The following is a 16,127-nucleotide window of genomic DNA, read 5'->3' on the forward strand; positions in this document are numbered from 1 at the left end:
TATCAAATTACACATTACAATGTTTAGAAAAGGATTTCAAAATGGGTAATGTCTTATCAATGCTTCACCAAATATGTATCCCCTACATATTACGGGAATTGTATTTACACTTTGTTCTAAAACACAAAGAAATGAAGAATAGGTATCTCATGTTTCCCTTTTGGTTCATGAAGGATAGAATTGAGAATGGAAATGGGGAATGTGTCAAAGAGACAACAACTACGACCAAAGAGCAGAAAACAGCCTAAGTCCACCAATGGGTCTTCAATACAGCGAGAAAATCCCGCACCCGGAGGCATGCTTCAGCTGGCCTCTAAACAAAAATATGTACTAGTTCAGTGATAATGGAAGTCATACTAAACTCCGAAATAAATAAAAGAAATTAAAATTAAAAATCATACAAGACTTACAAAGCCCAGAGGCTCCTGACTTGGGACAGGCGCAAAAATGCGGCGTGGTTAAACATGTTTTTGAGATCTCAACACTCCCCCTATACCTCTAGCCAATGTAGAAAAAAAAACAAACACATAATATAGAAAATATCATCAAACATTGATTTCAAATGATAACTGTTGTTTGACCCAAGCGCATTGCGCGGAAGGGGATATGGTAATTACAGTTAACAAATGCTATGTTTGTAAATGATATTATGAAAATACAGACATTTCACATTGGAAGAGTACTTATTGCATTACATCTGGATATTTGTATATGTTGTATAGATTCCATGTTTTATATGAAAAAATGAGTGTTCGACGATATAACACTGTTTAACAGTATTTGCAAGATGTCTTCTTTTAAAATGTATTAATGAACTGCCAATCTAAGAATTTCGCTCAGGGAAAATAAATTCGAATAGAGAGTGTACAATGTTGCAATAGTAGAACGAAACTCGTATATAAAACTAGTTAGCAAATTAAGCAATATATTTTGGCTTTGTACAAATTGTAAAAAGTGCTTGTACAAATTACAATTTGTACAAAATTTGACTAAAAATCACTTATAACTTGTACAATAATTTATAGTATGGATTTTGTTATAAAAAAAAAGCATTGATACACACTATAGGAATTTATTCAATGACCACAAAATATACTTTATTTGCAAAATTCAAAAATACTAAGATCGATAAACCAAATGTATATGCATGCCAGTCAATTCTGATAGTACAATAGAAATTGGGCCTAGCGCTTTTCTAATAGTATAATAATATAAATTGGTCCAAGTAACAATCAGGATGACACTGACGTTGAAACACCAATCATGAGGGTCATAATGGGGGTCCCTTCATGACGAATAACTGTAAAACATCTTGCCAAATGACGTAAACGGTAATGTTTCGTGCATGACGATAAAATAGACTGATTTTGACAAACCACGCTATTTCTTTTTTAAATAACGATAACGGATAAGTATTTGAAACCTATGACAAGTCACGATAAAGATATTTTGACGAATCACGATAAAAATTTAATAATTTGACACTAACGGTAGCTAAAAATGACCGTTTGATGACAGACGGTAAAGGACATTCCTATACCCTCAATCATACGTGCCTGGAAGCGTGTGTTCTCTGGATAACAGATCCAAAACGCATATTTAAGCAAGAAAACAAAAAATTATCAGAGCTTGTTGTGGTGGATAGTGTCATTATACCAATTTCTCAGTATGATTGTGCTCTAACTGATCCTCTAAATATCGAAGATGTAAGAACTGCATCTAGATAATTTGGGTACGGCATTGGAACACCTGTATGTAATCTTAACAAGATATTTGTCGAGAAATCAAAATGAAGCTGTTAAAGACACATCTTTATTCGCAGTAACGGTTCCTGAGCTTCATTCGCTACGTGAAGCAGCTATAAAGTTTTCAAAAACTGGTGGTCAGCGGCTCTTTCGTGTTTATGAAAAAGGGTTGAACCGCTCTTAATGTAAATGTAAAAAGCAAAATATATTGTGCAATAACCGATGGCATAATTCACTTACATGCTCAATTAAATGATACAGAACAATTTTTTGTAATTTGTAAATAAGATTTATTGTGTGGTCATTGAAAAGTTAAAAAAAATATAGTATGCATCAATGCTTTTTCATAACAAAATCCAAACTATCTCCTCTATATACCAGCTTTGGAGTGTTTGGTATGACTATAAATTTTCACTTCTTCGTACTATGAACAAACAAAATTATTTATTTAGTAAAAAATATTTCCTTTCTCCATTTTAACGGTATACTTTACGACAAATGTTTTTTCATTTACCTGTGTATATTTTTGTATTTGGCGGCTTTTTGTTCAAGGTTATTGTTGTTTTTTTGAAAGTGTTTAATATCTCACAGCGGTATACTATTGTTAACTTTATTTTTTCATTCCTTATTTTATTGATTTTGTATTTACAATGTATCATACAGTACTACCTGTGACATTATCTTATTAATGGTGGCCATAAAAAATATGGTCACCATGATGGCCCTAAATGTCCATCATTATACCCCCTGCTGCTTAATTAATACACAAGATATTAATCAAAAACTAGTCAAGGATAATGAGAAATCATGACTGCATTGAAGTGTTAAAATTATATAACTTACAGGTAAAGTGTCTCAGGGAAAATATATGACTTTTTGTGTTTGTCAAATTTAATAACTGTGATTATGACAAGAAAATACTATAATAAAATGAAATAATAAAACTAGTTGAACATATAGCTTGCTAACTTTTTTTTTGTAAAAATGTTCTCATGACTGTTTGCAAATGTTTGTTTTGATGTTATAACTTTTAAATAATTCTATCAATTTAAGTTATTTTTTATATGTATTTTTTGGCAAGTGAATAATAAATGAATATCATCTTCTAATATAATGCAAACTTTCACAACGCCTGCCTTTTTCCATTGAAAATGTGGTTCTCAAATTAATTTTCTAAAATCAAAATTGTTTTTACTTACTGCATTTAACATTGTTTAACAAATGTTTAAGATTATCTTTAGGACATATTCTAAATAAAATTTAGGCAATTCATTATTTCTCTATTGAATAAATACATGTATATTTAAAATATTCATTACAGAAAAATTTGATAATTTTTTTATTGTCATATAAACATATTACAATTTAATCAAGTTTCTGACAAAAAACAACCCAAAACAAACATTATAATGCAAAGAAATAACAATTCTATGAGAAATCAAAACACATGGAAAAAAGACAGGTTTCTGCCCTCAGTTCTAATGACTTTCTTTTATAAAGGAGCCAATATTTGAAACATGTTCCATGTTTTAGAGGTTTAGCATTTCTATTACTTTTTGTTCTTGGTTAAGATTTTATTCATAAGATTCAAGATTTTATTCATAAACTGGTCAGACATTATTATGAGAAGGTAAACAATTTTCAAATAGATTATCTCTAAGTTGTTATGTTAATTTTACAAACAATTCTATCCTTTATAGGAATTTTTATTCACCATTTTCTATTTCTAAATTATGACGGTGACCACTAATTCTTTACTTAGTGAAACAGTTGAGTTTACTGTTTTCATCATAAGTTTTTATTTCATTTTCAAAAATATTCTTATTTTTTTTCTTAAAACTTATTTTTAATCAAGGGCTTTAAAGAATCTAATTCATTCAAGTCCCTGCAATTATTAACTTTATCTAAAAGGCCTGAGTTGAGTGAAATATTCTTTGCAAATATTTACCAAGAATATGTATCATGCATATGTCAGTCCTGCAGTTTCGACAATATAATACACAGAACAAAAAGTGATTTAATTAATAGACCATAAAAATGTCACAATCTATATAGAAATGTACTTTATTTTTTCTGGAGACAAATTTTGCCTGTTAACTGACAAAATTAGCCAAACTGAAGATAACATATTTGATAAGTTTACAATTGTTTCAAAAAGGAAGACAATTTTTTCTTTAAATAATTTCTTTGTAAGTCTCTTTAGTGATTCTTCATGCAAAACTAATTTTGAGATTTGAAAAATATCAAAGATAAACAAAAATAGTTTATTCCTATACCATATAATGATATTTGTAGTTTTCCTGAATAATAATCATGATAATATATTGTACAACTTTGTTAACAAAAATTATTGTAAAAGGATTGATATTCATGATATTGATAATTTAAATTTGTGAATAAACTGGCTTGTTAAATTACTTGCTTCATGGTTCCTTTAAACATATCATTTGCATGATTATAAGTTATAAGTAATAATAATTCATTTAATAATGCAAACGAACAATAGAATACCATGTACATCATGTACAATAACTTTTTTTTTACTGAAAAAATAATTATTAAAAGGATTCTCTCTTTTGTTTTCAAATGCTAGTCAATAACTTATCTTTGAATTTTTGTCATTTCTACTCAAGATTCTTTCCAAGAAGAAATTAAAAGAATAAGAAGCAAAAAAACAAATAAAAAATAATAATAACATAAAGAAATAAAAACATTAGAAAAAAAGGAAAATATGTTAATTTAAAGACAGAAAAATCAATAAATGATATGAATTAACAAAGACTAAACCAAACATTCTATTCTACATTTTCAAGAAAAGGTGAAATGTCAATTTGAGAAGAAACCTGAGTTACCTGTAGAGGTAAATTTTAATGAAACATACAAGCTGAAAACTTCAACCCTGATTAATTTCAACAGGTAACATAATTAGATAAAACATAAACCTATGTTTTTATGACCCCAAATAAATGGCCAACATCCCAAGATTGAATACCCCAATAAATGGTCACCATTCGATGGTGACCATACAAGAGGGTGGACATAACTAAAAGGAAGTCACAGGTTGTACTGTAGATCAAATTTATTCGTTCAGTGTATCTTCACTTGTGTTAATATGTCTTTTGATTGAGTTAAGCCATTTCCATTGATATTTTATAGTGTGTCTTTCTATGTTGTGATGTTACAGTATTGTTTCAGATAAGGGTGAAGGTTGGTACCAATAAAAATGTTTAAACCCTTTCCTAATTCAGGAATCTGATGTTCAGTTGTTGTGGTTTGTTGATGTGGTTCAGAAGTGTTTCTCGTTTTTCGTTTTTTTATATAGATTAGACCGTTGGTTTTCCCGTTTGAATGGTTTTACACTAGTCAATTTTTGGGGTCCTTTATAGCTTGCTGTTCGATGTGAGCCAAGGCTCCGTGTTGAAGACCGTACTCTGACCTATAATGGTTTACTTTTACTAATGGTGACTTGGATGGAGAGTTGGCATTGGCACTCATACCACATCTTCTTATATGTATATAAATTATTGTACAAGTTATATGTGAGTTTTAGCCGAATTGTGTACAAATTGTAATGCATCAATGCTTTTTCAAATTACAATTTGTACAAAGTCAAAATACAAGTTATAATTTGTACAATTTTTTTTTATGATAACTTGTACACAACATATATAAAGTACAGATAGGGAGAACCACATAAAGAAGACTTCATACAAACATTTAGATTTTTATTGTAATAAAAAATCCTTTAAAACGTAACATCCTTGCATATTGCTGTTATTAAGTGTAGCCCTTTGACTAGTGGGTCCACTTAACAATGACACAGATAGATATGTGTTAAAGAGTTGAGTAAATCTAAAGCTCCTCGGTTAATTACTTACGCGTATGTGATAGAAGAGTGAAAAAGAACATATCAAATTGTTAATATTTTTTGTAGGGTCACCTGTAGTTTCCTCTGCAGATTTAGATGTTACTTTAATGGTTTGTCTTCTACGAAGTTTGCCACATTGTGTCGCAAAACCAGTAAATGGATTTGATTCTATACCAAAGTCGAACGATTCGTCTGATGGTGCGCACATAGCACGGATAAAGTATTATAAAAATTTCATTGTTTCGCATTCAAAAGATGGAAAACTATCAGATACAGATTTCAAAAGAATATGGATCGATTTGGAAATGGTATGAACATTATTATGATATTATTACGTGAGTATTTCTGTATTCGCCTTGTAATAGGTCCGATGCTTGCTGTATTGGCCTGAGGCGAAGCCGGATGCCAATACAGCTTGCCGAGGACCTATGACAAGGCCAATACAGAAATACTAACGTAATGATATCTTTATAAATTAACTACAGTGTTAACTATTTTTTATTTCATTTCACAAAAGATTAAATGTGTTTACCTTGAAGTGGAACTATTCAAATCTGTGTTTTCTTTTATAAGCTGCACTATCAAATAACAATTCATAAGCAGTAATGACACTTACAAAACATGAGAAGCGATGACACTTACGAAACATGAGAAGCGAAAGTAAACAGTAAATCGATTTGTACCTGAGGTCAACAAAAAATGAACTTTGTGATAATTTTTTCCACTATACCCAAATCTGAAATAATTCAATTGTCTGCTTACAAAATGCTTTTTAAAATGAATGTGACCGTCTTCAGCCTTAATATTTGCCAGACTGAACGTTTCGGCATGTTTATGATGAGTAAATAAATAACGTCCTCCAAACGACATTTTCCATTAAGTTTGTGTTTATCGTGACTTTCGATCTAAAAATCCGAAACGTAGCGAAATCTTGTATTGGCCAGATCAGAACTCGGCCAATACAGAAAATAATAAATATTGTCCGAGTTATTCTGTATTGGCTGAGTTGACATTTTTGTATCGCAAAGGCAGTTTTCATCATATTAAGTAGTTAATTAATAAATGTTTTATAGGAACGCAAAAAATGTGCGGTCGTAAAATGGTTAGGCATCTCCGTCGTCATCCGAAGACATTTGGTTTACAGAGAATATCTTAAGTTTAAGTGAATGGATCTCTATTAAACTGTACCACAACAAAAAGCTCCTTTCCATAAAAGGAAATTCGGGATTGATTTTAGGGGTTATTGACCTAATCGTTTAGGTAATACGGGCCAAAAAGAAGCAGTGTTCTTGTTTCAAGACAATAACTTGAATATGAGTCTATATATCTGTATAAAATTGTACAACAAGGTTTCATACAAGAAAAATATATTCGGTTTGTTTTTGGGGGTTATTGGCCTCACCGTTTTGGGGAATTAGGGTCCTAAAAGTAGCCAAAATTATTTGTTTCTGATACTTTGAATCAATAACTTATTTCTTAAGCATTTTCAATGAGGTTAAATTTGTGGTCTTGAAATCTTGGGGTTATTTGATATGCAGAATCTAAATATGTATTTAGATTTTTTATTTTTTCGTATTTAAATTGGTGCACATTGAGGTCCACATTTTTCATACCGCAAAAGGAAGGTTGGGGAAAATGTTGGGGGTTATTGTCCAAATTGTTTAAGAATTATTGGCCAAAAACAAGCAGTTTTCTTTTTTCGAGACAACAACTTTGATAGAAGTGTATGGACCTCTATGGAATTGTATCACAAGGTTTCATACCTCATTAAAAGGTTGAGATTGATTTTTGGGGTTATGGACCTAATTTTTTTTTTAGAATTGGGGCCAACAAGTAGCCACAATTTTTTTATACTTTGAATGAATTGCCTTTTTCTTAAGCAATTTCAATGGGGTTTAACATGTTTTATTCAAAGTCTGAATTATTGTGGGTCTTTAATATTCTGAATATTAATTTGTATACAGATTTTGTATTTTTTAAGTTGGTCCATATTTAGGTCCAAAGGGTCAAATATTAAACTTTGATTTCATCAAAAAAGTCATAATTAGGGTTCTTTATATGCAGAATCTTACCATATATTTCGATTGTTTATTTTTGGCTCTGATTTCAAATATGTCCACATTAAAGTCAAAGGATTAAAATCAAACTTTAAAATGTGGAGTTTTTAGGGTTCTTTGATACGTTGATTCTACCACTGGTTCATAATTTGGTTTTTAGTCCAGTGGTCAAATAAGTCCCCATCAACTTCATGAGGGTGTAAATTTTAACTTGGTTTGCATTTAACAAACATGAATTCTTGTTGTACTTTCATGTCTGTGATATGCTGAAACAAAACAGATTTTTATATTTTTTATTTGAATATAACGGGTTTGTTTATATGTTCAATCTTACGTTAACTGTGTATTTAGGATGTTGGATGTTTGGCCCCGTTATCAAATTGGTTCACATTGATGTCCAAAGTGTCCACAGTTAAACTTTGTTTGATTTTATGAAAGAATTTATGATTGGGGTTATTTGATATGCTGAAACTAAGCATGTATTTAAATTTTGGATATTGGACCATAATAGGTCAAATCCAATTTCAAATTGTTCAGTTTTTTTAACACATGCTTTCTGTGAAATAAACCATTGATCTGTCAAATATCTAATCACAATCCAAATTCACACCTGTAACAAGATGGAATGTTGTGTCCGTACTTGTTCTACTGTTCATGGTCCACCAACTCTGCGATTGTACCAAGCTGCAGCCTGTGGCGCATTTTTTTTAATTTTTTTTTCATTCAAATTGGTATAATACTAACAAATACATTAATTTGAGAAACAAACAAACAAAGATAGGTGATTTGATCATCATGATCACAGTTGAAGCCCCGACGATGCTACTTAGTTGATTATATCTACATTATTCGGGCTACCTTGGATCATTGTCTAATCATGCTCATTTATATTCATACCAACAATTCTTTTTTTTATGAAGAAAAAAAATAAAATTGTACTTGAAAATAATGACTTCCTATTTTATTAAACCAATTACGGTTAATGTTACCGTTTACAAATGTTAAAGGAGATTTTGTGTGTAGATAGTTAACTTAAACAGAAAGTAGGACATATATAAACATGGAAAACAGTACATACGGCGTATTCCAAATAAAATATATAAGTGAACAGATGGATATTTGCATAATAATAACTTTAATTGTTGTTCTTAGGATTTCAAATTAGCATGTTCACTTGATATATTGCTGGAGGCCTCGGTGGCCGAGTGGTTTAAGTAGTCGATAGAGTGTATCACCAGCCTGTGAACACTGAGGTTGTAAGTTCGAAACCCACACGCAGGTGGACTAGACTCGAATCTTAATTGACTAGAATTATCAGTTTTCTTACCAAAGGTCGGTGGTTCTCTCTGGCCAGTCTGGGCACTCCAGCTGTCTCCGCCAATAAAAACTGACCGTCATGAAATAGCACAATAGAGTCGAAAGTGGCGTTATACACCAATTAATCATTCAACAATGTATTGCTCACAAATGAGACATTTTTCGTTCGCTATGTATCAATACCAATAGAACATGGGACTAGCACATGATTAACAGCACAATGATAATTGTAACGTCAGTAAATTGAAAAACGCCGTAGATCAAAATCGACGTTTTCTGTCAGGTTTTATTGCTAAAAATTAAAAAAAAAGCCATTCTAAAAGAAAAAAAGAAAAAAAGTACCCAACTCCATGCAAGTTCAAGATGAAAGTCCCTTATCAAATGGCAAAAAAGAAAAGCCCAAACCGTCAAATGACTAGAAAATAGCTGTCATATTACTGACTTGGAACAGATATTTCCTTGTGAGGCAATTATGGAAAATACCTGGTTGTTTAGCTAGCTTAATGTGAGTTTTCATGTCTGTTTATTTTATAATCATAAAACGGTTGATTTTCTTTAATATTTTGACTTTATCAACATAAACTTGCTGTCTTTCGGACGTGTCTTGCTTTGAAGTACAACAGTTATTACATTCTTATCATGGGTAGGTAATATGTTTGTAAACATTTTTACTTTGCTTACGCTTTGTATGAATATTTTCACAAATATAATGCCTAATTCTAAAAAAAGGCATTTAGCATGGCATGAAAAATACTTCTTAATTTAATCAGACCTTTTAGTTCTTAGTGCATGATGAGACATTTCTTTGTTCAGAGCATCTCATTATAGCACGACTGACAAAAGACCGTTGTCTGGTTGAGTTTGTGTCCTCTCTTCCTTTTTCCTTTTCACGGTAATCGGTACTAATTCTAAATTGTGTCTACTTATTTATTGTTGTGTTGGCCCGATAACACAGTTATTTCGTCGTGCATTTCGTTTAGAAAATAAATTCAAAATAAAAAATCCCACCTGCTCTATCTCAAAAAACTTTTTACAGTGTAGTGTACTACTATTGGGACAAATATTATCAAAATTATAGAAACGTCTACAAGCTCTAACTCTTAATATTGACGATTCTATTTTAAGGGGGTCTAAAATTCAGTTTGACAATTTCAGACATACTAATTTTTTACCTCTTTTAACTAGACATAATCACTACTCAACATAAAGATTCAGCAACAAATTTTTTTAACATTTAACTTTGTCCCCTATCTTGCTATTAATAAAAAATTGCAAGTTATACATTGTTTACACTAGGGACTATATTCATTGTATCGTATTATAGACAACGAAAATCAAAGGACGATAACTGTGTCCTTGGACCTAATAGGACATAAAGACTTAACCAAATCTAATGACACTTTGCATGGAAAAATCGTAGGGAATTATAAGATACTTAGCCAAATTTCATGGACATTGAATATATATTATAGAAACTAGAGCCATTTTGGTATTAAAAGTTGGATGTTTAATTTCGACGTTTAAATCAAATAATTTCAACTATCAAGATTTTGGCCTAAACAATTTAAATATTGCAAAAATTAGCGTTTTAAATGGTCATAATTAATTATATTAATCATTAAAATCAATCAAACGCTCATTTGATTTATTAGATTTATTACAATTATTCAAAAGTCAAATGTATATGAGCCTGTGCCTGAAAATAGAGAATTTCGAATTAAGGGGATCTTATATAAAGATGAATTTATTTCAACCAATTTGATGTTTTTGAAGATTTTTAACCATAAAGTATTCTTACATATATTTAATGAACTTTAAATGGAAAGAAAAGATACAAAAAACATACCACATGTCTTTGAGTATAAAATGGTCTTAGGCAAGACTTTAAATTATTTAGAGTCGTTTAATTATTTAGAGTCATTTAGGCCGTAGCACATATTTACATATAAAAATGCATACAGAACCTATAAGAAATAGAAATTTGATACTTTTCGCTATTATCTATGTTAATATGACATGATACAAGATATTTTATTGCAAAAGGACTCTTGAATTTAAATTTTAATGCAGACAGTATGGTCTAATACACATTTTCTTAACTTTTCAATGGAAAAGTTTCATGTAATTTTAGTCTCAAATGGGATATATTTGGACCACTTACTATCCTACAGAAGAAACTGAAGGTTGTATATGAATTGAAAAAGGTGCACTGATCATTGTAAAGTGTGTTTTTTTTTTATAAAATTAGTGAAATATTTATGATGCATTTCAAATGTTATGTACAAACCTCTTAACATTTCACACGCATCAAACAGGCGGTTTGGCCAGTGCAATAAATACAATACATTTTGCACATTTTTTTCTTTGATAATCTACTTTTCTCTAAATTTAGAGTTAAAAAATGGTTAATTAAATTTGAATTAAGCATAGAAACACAAATATCAAAACACAAAACCTGTCAGATAGAAAGTCATATTGCCTCTTCATCATAAAAATGAAAATTGCTTTAAAATGCTTATTTTAGCCGTATAATGCCAAAATGTGACATTTTAACAAAACATCTATCAAATAAATATGTAATTCCTTGACTTTGAGTTTGGCAAATTAAAACCAGCAAACTATTCAGGGAAGTTGCCAAAGTACAGAATCTACATTTACTAAATTCATCTCTTAGGCTCGAGAACACAGTTATTTCGTAGTGCATTTCTTTTAGACAACAAATTCAAATTAAAAAAATCGCACCTGCTCTATCTAAATTTGTTTATATAGTGTAGTGTACTACTATTGGGACAAATAATATCAAAATTATAAAAAAGTCTATCAGCTCTAACTCAAAATATTGACAATTCTATGTTAAGGGGGTCTAAAATACAGTTTGACAGTTTCAGACATATCAATTTTTGACCTTTTTAAACTAGACCTAATCACTACTTAATATAAAGATTCAGCACCCAATTTTATTTTAACATGTAATTTCATTCCCGTACTTAATATTTCATGCATGAAATATCAAGAAATAAATTGAGAAAGGGTATGAAAAAAATTTGATAGTTATACACTGTTTACACTAGGGACTATATCCGTAGACAACGAAAACCAAAGGACGATAACTGTGTCCTTGGACCTGTTAAAACGTCAGAATTAACAGGAGATAAATATCATGATAAAAAGAGTAGACTAGATTATATTCTTCTAAAGATATCTGGAATAGATTTGAAATAAATTCCATATGACACTTTATTCAGCGTTTGGTTTAACAAAAACTATCCAAATGATCCGAAACGGCTTTATTTAATATGATTGCTTATATTATTGCTTACATTCATTTCACTTAATCTTTGGTAGGTAGTTGTCTCATTGGAAATTATACCACATCTCCTTATTTTAGTATTATCTGCATGAAAGGGTAAATAAAACAGATTGTTACATTCCTTTGATTTTTAAAAAAATAAGTTGCTTGTTTTAATCTATATATTTCAAAGGCGATTCATGGTTTAGGAAATCAGCAAGATGTAACAGATGCAGCTGATGCAAAATCTAAATGTTTGGACCACAACACACTGAAGAAACTTGTGAATCATGATGCCAGTATTCAGCATAATCTCAAAAGAATAAATGACAATAGCAATGTTCAAGCTGTTCACAGTTCAAAAATAACAAAGCTGGAAACAACTGTTGAAAATATTGAAAAAGGTAAAATCTCATAAAACCATGTTCCCTGAGCGATCTATGTGCATCACTTTAGAATTCTACTACGGTAACGTTAATTCAAACTTTTTATTCGTATGTGTTCAGACAATCTGTCGGCAATCTGTTTAGATTTTCTTTGTCATCTTTAATTGATTGTGATTGGTACTTTTGAACTTTTCCACCATTCTTGATGTAGAAAAGCAAATTCCGATGCACCAACTGAATAAATTATAATAACATTGAGAATGGAAATGGGGAATGTGTCAAAGAGACAACAATCCGACCAAAGAGCAGAAAACAGCCGAAATGTCTATTTTCTAGCACTTGGTCTATGCTGCTGCTTGTTGATTGCTTGTCTCCAATAGTATCATCAACTCTGTAGTGTTCTCCTTAATTATCCATTGAGGGAATTAGAAATTATTATCAAATCATGCTTGCAAAATTGATCTAGATTTGTATTCTTCTCCTTTTTGGTCATATAGTTCTCAAGTATTTTATAGCTAATGTTAAACCATAACGACAGTCAATCAAGGAAAGAGCGTAGGAAGTATAAAATGTATACAGTGTCACAATCATTTTGATTCAAATTTATCTAGTCAATATTCAGTAAGTTTGCTATATAATAGTTTGTAGTGACGTTTTAGATTTTAATGAATGTTATCTGTATATGACCGGTAAAATATTTATTTAGGGACTTTGTTACATTTCATAAAACGTTTACTAAATTCCTTCAAAGTTTAGGAATTTGGAATAAGTGAGGGTGTATCTTTAGAAGGCTTATTACAAACAGTACAATAAACCATTATTTTTATGGTGATGTTGTGTATTGCCAACAAACTTAAATAGGATCCATGACAACTAGTTGATCATTTGAATAAACTACCTTTGAAGGTATCAATTAAGTACTGTAATAAGGTATATGAAACGTTTTTGTATTGATTTACTTTGATTTTGTTTTTAATGAATTAAAACAAACTGTTATTTATGTAAGAGGGGCGAAAGATACCAGAGGGACAGTCAAACTCATAGATCGAAACTAAACTGATAACGCCATGGCTAAAAAAGAAAAGACGTTCAGACAAATAATAGTACACAAGACACAACATAGAAAAACTATGCAAACTATCTTAGTTTTGCAGATAATTTATTCCGCGTTATGCCATAAGCAACCGAATAGGTCGCGATTTATTTTCGAGATTTTATTATTTTCTTGGTATATCAATGTGTAAAGAAAGACATAATTATTATACCAAATAACGTATTGGCGCAATTCTTCTGCTAGTGAAAGTTGCAACTGAAAATATCACTCAAAAACTGCTTGATTCACAGAACATATATTGAAATAGAAGTATGAAGATTATGTTCGTACTTATATTTTGGCATTTTACATGACAAATTGTATTCTGTGGGTGGGATTGGCGAACGTATCATTGCTTTGACGTTGAAAATTTTCTGGATTAACCTACGGGTATCTCCATGCGGGTTTCTTTTTGTGCATCGGATTAAATTAATGGCCTTATAACTATCTTATTTTATTCCTGCAAACAATTTCAATATGTGCAACAAGTGTATATCAGACATAAAGGGCTTTTTTTATCAGTTGTTATTGACTTTAGATACATATTCAGTAACTGCAAGTACACTCGGATTAGATCGATACTCTGTGTCTTTGGTCTTTTTATAGTGTTTTTTTTTGTGATTTGAGTCGATTTGATAGTCAATCCTTTCACCAACCGATTTAATGGTATCTTCTTCTGTTAAATCACTATTCCATGTTAGTTGAAAGGTTGGCATCCTTTAATTTTCTCGTTTGAATTGTTTTACATCTGTCATGTCGAGGTCATGTAAAGTTTGATATGCAGTATAGGTTTTGATCATTGTTAAAGGCTGAAAGGTGACCTGTAGTTGCTTACTTCTACTTCAGTTGACCTCTGATAATGACTTGTCTCGCTGGCAATCATGCCACATCTTCTATTTTTTATACATGTGTCTGGTATGTGAGTTTTGTATATTACATTTTGTTTATGCGATTTCCTTAGTGTAAGAGACCAAATGATTACAAGTATGTTATAATTTTAGAAACAGAAGAACATTCAGATCTTAAAAAGAAAATCATGAAAATGGAAACTGAGCAAGCGGAAGTTATACCAAAAAATATTAGAGGTATATTATGGCTCCATGTCATTTGGCACTTTATTACTTGACAAAAAGAAGACTGTAATAATTGTTTTAAATGAATATTTCAGAAAGGTTTAAACTCTGTTAAAACGGATTAAATTCGCTATCAGAATGTTCTTTTAAAGAATATTTATTAAAGATTTGCAACAGGACGGAAAGCAAACAAATATAGATACTAGGGGGAGATTTTAATGATACACTTAAACCAATTGATTGAAAGTCTTATGTCCTGGTAAATTTATTCAACATGTTAACGGTTTAAAGCAATTAATAAAATCTAACAAATTATCGGATGTTTGGAGATGTTTTAACACAAAATAAACAGCAATTTACTTGAAGAAGAAAGGATAAATCACAAGCTAGTAGACTAGACATGATTTTTATTGGGTCAGAATTTTGACCTCTTATAGAATTGTGTAAAATTAAACCTGCTGTTATACAGTCTACTGATCACCGAAGTGTATTTTTAAAATTTAAGCCAGGGTTATCAGAAAGGGGAAATGGGTATTGAAAAATAAATAATTCAGTATTACAAAATAAAGATTACCAAGAACGTATTAAATGTTTGATTGATAAATATATATTTAAAAAGGACACATTAGATTGTAGACTTTTATGGGATGGATTTAAAATCGAGGTAAGGGAAGAAACTACAACTTACTGTAGAAATAAAGCGAAGTTAACAAGAGAGCAAGGCCGTAGTTTAGAACACGATCTGGAACAAAAAATGGAGCTTATAGATGAGAGAAGCACTGATAAAAATTATAATTTGGAAAAAGAAATTAAGGATATAGAAAAAGAATTAAGTTACATTTATGATGAAAAGGCAAAAGGTGCACAGATTAGATCTAGAGAAAAATGGGTTGAGTTTGGGGAAAAGAACAATTCCTACTTCCTCGGTCTAGAAAAGAAGAGGCAAGTGAAAAAATCGATAAGTAAGCTTAAAGGAGACGATGGAGAATTAATTACTAATCAAGAAAATTTACTCTATAAAATATAAAAAATTCTATGAAAACTTGTATAATGTAAAATCAGCAAATAAAAATCGAACTGAAAAATATATCAATGACACAAAACTAGAAAACAAAGTAGACGAAAAGGATAAACTGATATGTGATGGAAAAATGACAGTAGATGAATGCACACAAGGCATTTATAAAATGAAATTAAATAAATCACCAGAGCTTGATGGTCTAACGGTAGAATTTTATAGACAATTTTGGGATAAACTTAAATTATTAGTTGTGGACGTTCTCAATACCGGCTACGATA

At 30.5% G+C, this 16,127-nt stretch overlaps 1 protein-coding gene across 6 annotated transcripts in view; it reads left to right on the forward strand.

Annotated features, from left to right (window-relative positions):
* LOC127721327 (ankyrin-3-like) overlaps positions 1 to 16,127 on the forward strand; it is a 262,076-nt gene that overhangs the window by 87,135 nt on the left and 158,814 nt on the right. The window contains exon 1 of one of the 6 annotated variants that reach the window (XM_052228068.1): positions 5,736 to 5,921. The exons of the other annotated variants lie outside the window; for them this stretch is intronic. The gene's annotated coding sequence lies outside the window, so the exon portion shown is untranslated. Of the gene's footprint in view, positions 1 to 5,735; positions 5,922 to 16,127 lie in introns of those variants that run through there. 6 annotated transcript variants of the gene reach the window in all.

This window comes from Mytilus californianus, unplaced genomic scaffold, assembly GCF_021869535.1.
Source record: "Mytilus californianus isolate M0D057914Y unplaced genomic scaffold, xbMytCali1.0.p SCAF_12, whole genome shotgun sequence".
Taxonomy (NCBI): Eukaryota; Metazoa; Mollusca; class Bivalvia; order Mytilida; family Mytilidae; genus Mytilus; species Mytilus californianus.